This window comes from Eriocheir sinensis, chromosome 6 (genome assembly GCF_024679095.1).
Source record: "Eriocheir sinensis breed Jianghai 21 chromosome 6, ASM2467909v1, whole genome shotgun sequence".
Lineage (NCBI taxonomy): Eukaryota > Metazoa > Arthropoda > Malacostraca > Decapoda > Varunidae > Eriocheir > Eriocheir sinensis.
In genome coordinates, this window is record NC_066514.1 from 25,357,939 (window position 1) to 25,364,095 (window position 6,157).

Genomic DNA, 6,157 nt, shown 5'->3' on the forward strand with positions numbered 1-6,157 from the left:
ATGTTTTAAAATACTTAATGGTTTCACGAATGTAGACAGATCAACATTGTTTATGATCGATGACACTTTGCGCACGAGGAACAATGGCGTAAAACTCAGATGTAGACAAATTCAGACTGCACCAAATTTTTCTTCACCAACGTTGTAGTGCGAGAATGGAATAAGCTTCCACCGTCAGTGGTCCAGTGTAACACGATTGACTCCTTCAAAAATAAGCTCGACCGTCACTTCCTTCAACTTAATATCAATTAGAGTAGAAATGCAACGTTTTGGAGTCTTCTGATTAATGTAAAATCACTTAGGTTTAAGGACAGACCACCAAGTCTGGACCATGGGGTCTGTGTGGTCTGATTTTCTATGTAAATCTATGTAAATATCTCTCTCTCTCTCTCTCTCTCTCTATCTATCTCTCTATCTCCCCCCTCCGTGTGTGTTTGTGTGTGTGTGTGTGTGTATGTGTGTGTGTGTGTGTAAGACAGCTGCGTGACGTCATGCGCCAACCCTGTTCGTTTTTACTCAGAAATGGGCCAACCCTGTATTCTCTTAATCCTGCCGTGGTGTCCGCTTTGTGAGGTGGCGTGTGGGTGGTTGTCCTCGTGGGAGTTGAGCGAACGTCATCATGAGGGTAATTCTTTCTTCAATCTGCCTTTCCGCTTGTTGTAAAGCCTTCTCTTGATTAAAAGTGTTTCTCTGATCTTTTAGCCGTGTATTAAAGCTGAAAGAGGTCAAATAAACGATAGCGGTGAGTGAAGCAAGCTGAACCTCTCTGGGAGCTATTTTGTGGCTGCGAGCTGATTCCTACAACGCCGCGAGTCCGCCCGCCAAGGAATGCTCTATGTTTGTGTTGCCGTCAAGCTCCTTTGATATGAATGTGCTTTATGTCATCCTGTTCGTCAAGTATTTCCTATAACTCGTGGGTAGCTTCCTTTATTGATCATGTGGTGCTGAGTTGCGCTTTTCGTCAATTCGCGGTGTTGTGTTTCCGATGCCAGTATTCTCAAACATTTCGGAACTCACACACCACATTTGGGGAGGCTTTGGCAGATGTTGTGTCACTATTTCCATGGGTAGTTTCATGAGTCTGGTGGTAGTTTGATAAGGCTTCTGCACTATAAACGCCAAGAACCCCACTATAGTCTTCCAAATATGTCGAGGTCGGTCTGGCGTAGGCTCCCGCGGGTCCTTTCCTCCCCTCTGCTCTGCCACACAGTCCCAACACCTATCCCTTCCTCTCATATGTAAGCTATAGGTAACATATGAGAGGAAGATATGGGTGTTAGGACTGTGTGGTAGAGCAGAGGGGAGAAATGGACCCGCGGGAGCCAACGCCAAAACGGACTCGACAATTAGGTTTCACTATAATCGCCTTCGTCGCCTTGTTGTGAGAGCCGAAAGCGTCTGAGATTACCGACCACTTCTATTGTACGTCTGTGTCCGGTAGCAGATTTAAGTGGTTGTTTTGCAGTCCTTTTAGTTCTAGCTCTTTTCTTTCTTTTTAGTTCGTGAAGCCATGTGTGTCGGCAAAGGTGTGTCGTATAGTATAATTAGTATATTTGCCTTTACTGAATAGAGTTTGAATCGCTCTACAAAGTGTCAGAATCTCCTTGTAGGTGTGAGAGCTGCTTACACTTTTACTTTATCACTCAAGTGCTTAACAAATGGTCAGGTCAAAGGATGTCACTCTTTAGCCTATACGTGACACTGTTTCTGGTGGGCGATGGCATTCCCATTAAGTTCAACCAGGGAAGGATATGTTTGTATTGATCTTCCAAGCTTTCAAAATTGTTTAATCTGGTGCCTTGATTCCCTTTATTCCCTTTGTACCAAGGCATCGGGGTTCACAAGGGCTGCCAACAGGTTATTGGTCCCCACAAGTAATCCCTGGGTGGGCCGTTTTGCCCTCCTCCATCACTCTGTAAGCAGCGAGGGCTCTCATCTGCCTGGATCCCGGCCAAGTGCAGCCTCGACATTCTCAAGGGATAGACACGGACCACACCAAGGGTTCTCTCCACACTCCTTGCCCTGCACCAAGTTCCTCTCGCAGTGTTTTCAAGATTCACTTATCCAAGTTTTCCTTCTAACCCTTTTCCTTCGCCTTCCAGCGCCAAAACTCTTTATGTGTACCTATGTGTAGTATTTTCTCCTCAACCAAAGCAAACCCAAAGACAACTGGCTCTCAAGTGTAAATTATTTATATTTTTCTTAATTTATTCTTTAGTACACAAACTCCCAAATGTTGCAAGGTTGGGAGTTCCGATGTAGCAGATAGCAAGTAAAACGCAGTCGAGCTGACTTGTAGTACTGGCATCCTGAGAATATGGGAACAGACACTCTCATGATGGTGGTGTGAAGGGAGAAGCAGAGGCCCCGAGGCCCGAGTCAGTTTGGCTGCGAGAGTGCCGGGGAACACAATTCTCCCACTCGTAGGCTACCGCTTACCTGTATTGTTATCACTGACATATCTTATACCACGTGTCACTGTATAGGTATAGCATGCTTATTGACTTCCTTTGTAATGTGTGGTATTAATAGGTTGATACACTTAATTAAATGTCACTGTACGGGAGGCAGCTAGACTGTGACCTCCGTGACCCAGGTGATAAGGGAATGTAGTAAACAACCTCCCGTGAGCCGGGGGTCATATTATACCCAGCTAGCGGCCATGTTCCTATTCCTTTGCATTTGTGGTCGATCTTGTATGCGATCACAGTTATTGCGATGCCCACTGTAGTATTTGCATCGTGATGTTTGTATTTGTAAAGGACTAGGAACAAGACCGAGGATGTGGCCACGGCTGAGACAAGACATGCATCGTGATGTTTGCATTTGTAAAGGACTAGGAATAAGACCAAGGATGTGGCCACGGCTGAGACAAGACATGCATCGTGGTGTTTGCATTTGTAAAGGACTAGGAACAAGGCCGAAGATGTGGCCACGGCTGAGACAAGACATGCATCGTGGTGTTTGCATTTGTAAAGGACTAGGAACAAGGCCGAAGATGTGGCCACGGCTGAGACAAGACATGCATGCTTGTCTCCGCTGCCCCTGCCCGCTTCTGTGAGCCTTGTGCCGTGTCTGTGCCCCAGCAGAGTCTGGAGTTACTGTGCTTGTAAACTAGTGGTTGTACGTGGTTAGAGCTGTGGATTAAAGTGGAAAAGCTAGCCCATAATCGTGTCCTTGCCCTGCCTTGTTTCCCTCGTGTTGGGGTGGCCTTGGGAGTGTTTTTTTTAACGTGTACACCTATAGCGCCGGTAGGCTTTTCTTGAGGGGCCTGTAGATGGTAGTCGGCCCCAGCCCGTCATGGCGCAGGCAAGTGTTTTAAGTGGCGCCATCTTCTCTTGGCGTGGTGGTGGTGGGCTGGGGTTGAGGCACACCGCTTGCCCGTGCTTGGAGTGAGGTGTGCGGGCCGGTGGTGTAACAGTATTTTAGATAGCCACATATTATAGTGTAATTAAGGGGCTATAATATAATTAGACTGGGCAAACTTTCCGTGGATCTTCAGTCAAACCACGATCTCCGCTGGCGTGGTTCTCATATTTCCGTGGTTTTCTGACGTGTCCACGATCTTCCAAAGCTACGGTAGATTTCAACGAAGGACGACGGTATTATTCACCATCATCATCATCAGCAGCAATAACAAGAAATAAAGGAGAACCATGCTAGCGGGAATTGTGGTTTGACTGAAGATCCACGGAAAATTTGCCCAGCGTAGAAGCCCCGAGACCACGCAGAATCAACGTATTTCACAGTTATTTAAGGCATCGAAGACCTCACATTAATTAAAAACCTGAAGGGAAAAAATAACTACTGCTTATAATAAGTAAATAAATAAATAGTCACTTGAAAAAGGCAGTGAATTGTGCGATGGACCGCCGCTCACTCGTGCTGCGCGGTCGCTATTCTCGTGACGTCATTTTGTCGTCATTAATGTCGACGGAAACGTGAAAATGGAAAAGTGGGAACCCAGTCTTATTTTACAGCCGCATCCTTTATCTTACAACAGGAAAATAAAATAAAAGGTCTTAGTAACGGGTATCTAGTATCGTGGTCTGCTGAGCCTGACTGGAGCCAGACTTCTCTCAACCACTGATCGGGGCTCACCTACCCACTTTTATTGAGGCTTTTTATAGAGGTTCTGGGCATTGCCATGGTAGTTTTATGAGCCTAGTGATCGTCTGACAAGGCTTCTGGACCGTGAATGTGAGAAAATACCCGTGAGAACCCGAGTAATCTTCTTTATGGCCTTTGAAAATAGGTGTTTGGTTACTGGTGGTGGCTGGTCCTCGTGGTGGTCTGCTCCTAACCACTTCGGGGCTCACATATTCACATCCTTTAAGGCTTTTATATAAGTTCTAGGCATTGTCATGGGTAGTTTTACGAGCCTAGTATTAGTTTGAGCCTTCTTCTTCACTCCTGAATGTGGAAAAACACCCATAAGAACACGACTCATCTCCTTTATGGGCTTTGAAAATAGGTGTTTGGTAACTGGTGGTGGCTGGTCCTCGTGGTGGTCTGCTCCTAACCACTTCGGGGCTCACCTATTCACATCCTTTAAGGCTTTTACAGAAGTTCTAGGCATTGTCATGGGTGGTTTTACGAGCCTAGTATTAGTTTGAGCCTTCTTCTGCACTCCCGAATGTGAAAAACACCCATAAGAAAACGACTCATCTACTTTGTGGGCTTTGAAAATAGGTGTTTGGTTACTGGTGGTGGCTGGTCCTCGTGGTGGTCTGCTCCTAACCACTTCGGGGCTCACCTATTCACATCCTTTAAGGCTTTTTGAGAAGTTCTAGGCATTGTCATGGGTAGTTTTACGAGCCTAGTATTAGATTGAGCCTTCTTCTTCACTCCTGAATGTGAAAAACACCCATAAGAAGACGACTAACCTCCTTTGTGGGCTTTGAAAATAGTTGTTTGGTACTTGGTGGTGGCTGGTCCTCGTGGTGGTCTGCTCCTAACCACTTCGGGACTCACACATTCACATCCTTTAAGGCTTTTATATAAGTTCTAGGCATTGTCATGGGTAGTTTTACGAGCCTAGTATTAGATTGAGCCTTCTTCTTCACTCTTGAATGTGGAAAAACACCCATAAGAAAACGACTCATCTCCTTTGTGGGCTTTGAAAATAGTTGTTTGGTACTTGGTGGTGGATGGTCCTCGTGGTGGTCTGCTCCTAACCACCTCGGGGCTCACACATTCACATCCTTTAACCCTTTCGGCTGGAGTGGTTAGAATATTAACCACTTGTTCTAACGAATCCCCTAGACTATTGTAGCAGTGCGCTTCAAAACTGACCACCCTCGTGCGTGCTCAGTGACCGTCTCTTCACGTTCCCGCGCTCTGTTGCCCCAGAGCATGCATTATCAGACTACAACTTGATGTGGAGAGGTGAAGATGGCGCTTCCGGTAAGTGTTTTCCTTTGTATTTTTTTGTTTTGATGTGTAATTATATCATGAATGTTTTAGACGTTTCTATTATTGAAATTATACCAGTTCTTTGTGATAAAAATGTGTATTATGACATAAACCTCATGTCGTAGTATTTATATAGCCTAGTGTGGTGGTTAATATAATGACCACTACCACCATGCCCCAGAGGGAGTAATACTTCTTTGGCTCAGAATAAACAACCATTACAATGTAGAACTAACTAAATAGAGCCACTGCATCGTATTTTACAAGGTCTAAATAGACTATACAATTTTTGTTTGTCAATATATAATAAATGAATAAATAAATAAATATAAATATATTTATATAGAATCACTACCGCCATTCCTCACTGGGTATATGGGGATACATATTTTTATAAAAACAAATAGTCAATATTTACGAAACAAACTGAAAGAAGTTTAGCCTACTATATCATACGATGTTGTATGTACAAGTTCTTATTAGGCTTTACAAATATTGTTTATGTCAATAAATAAGTATATATATATATATATATATATATATATATATATATATATATATATATATATATATATATATATATATATATATATATATATATATATATATATATATATATATATATATATATAACATTTTTTCAAATTATTATCGTGTTTCGAAGATGGAAAAAAAACCGTTTGATGCTTACAGTAAGACTATTAGAGCAATCAGAAAAAAAACATTTTTAAAGCCTATCTCA

The 6,157-nt window shown here is 43.4% G+C and overlaps 1 long non-coding RNA gene across 1 annotated transcript; it reads left to right on the plus strand.

The window, feature by feature from the left end:
• Positions 1–556: 556 nt before the first annotated feature.
• On the plus strand, positions 557–3,162 carry LOC126990792 (uncharacterized). Its single transcript, XR_007744736.1, has 2 exons — positions 557–1,154; positions 1,323–3,162. It is a non-coding gene; the product is annotated as an uncharacterized LOC126990792 (long non-coding RNA).
• The last annotated feature ends 2,995 nt before the right edge of the window (positions 3,163–6,157 follow it).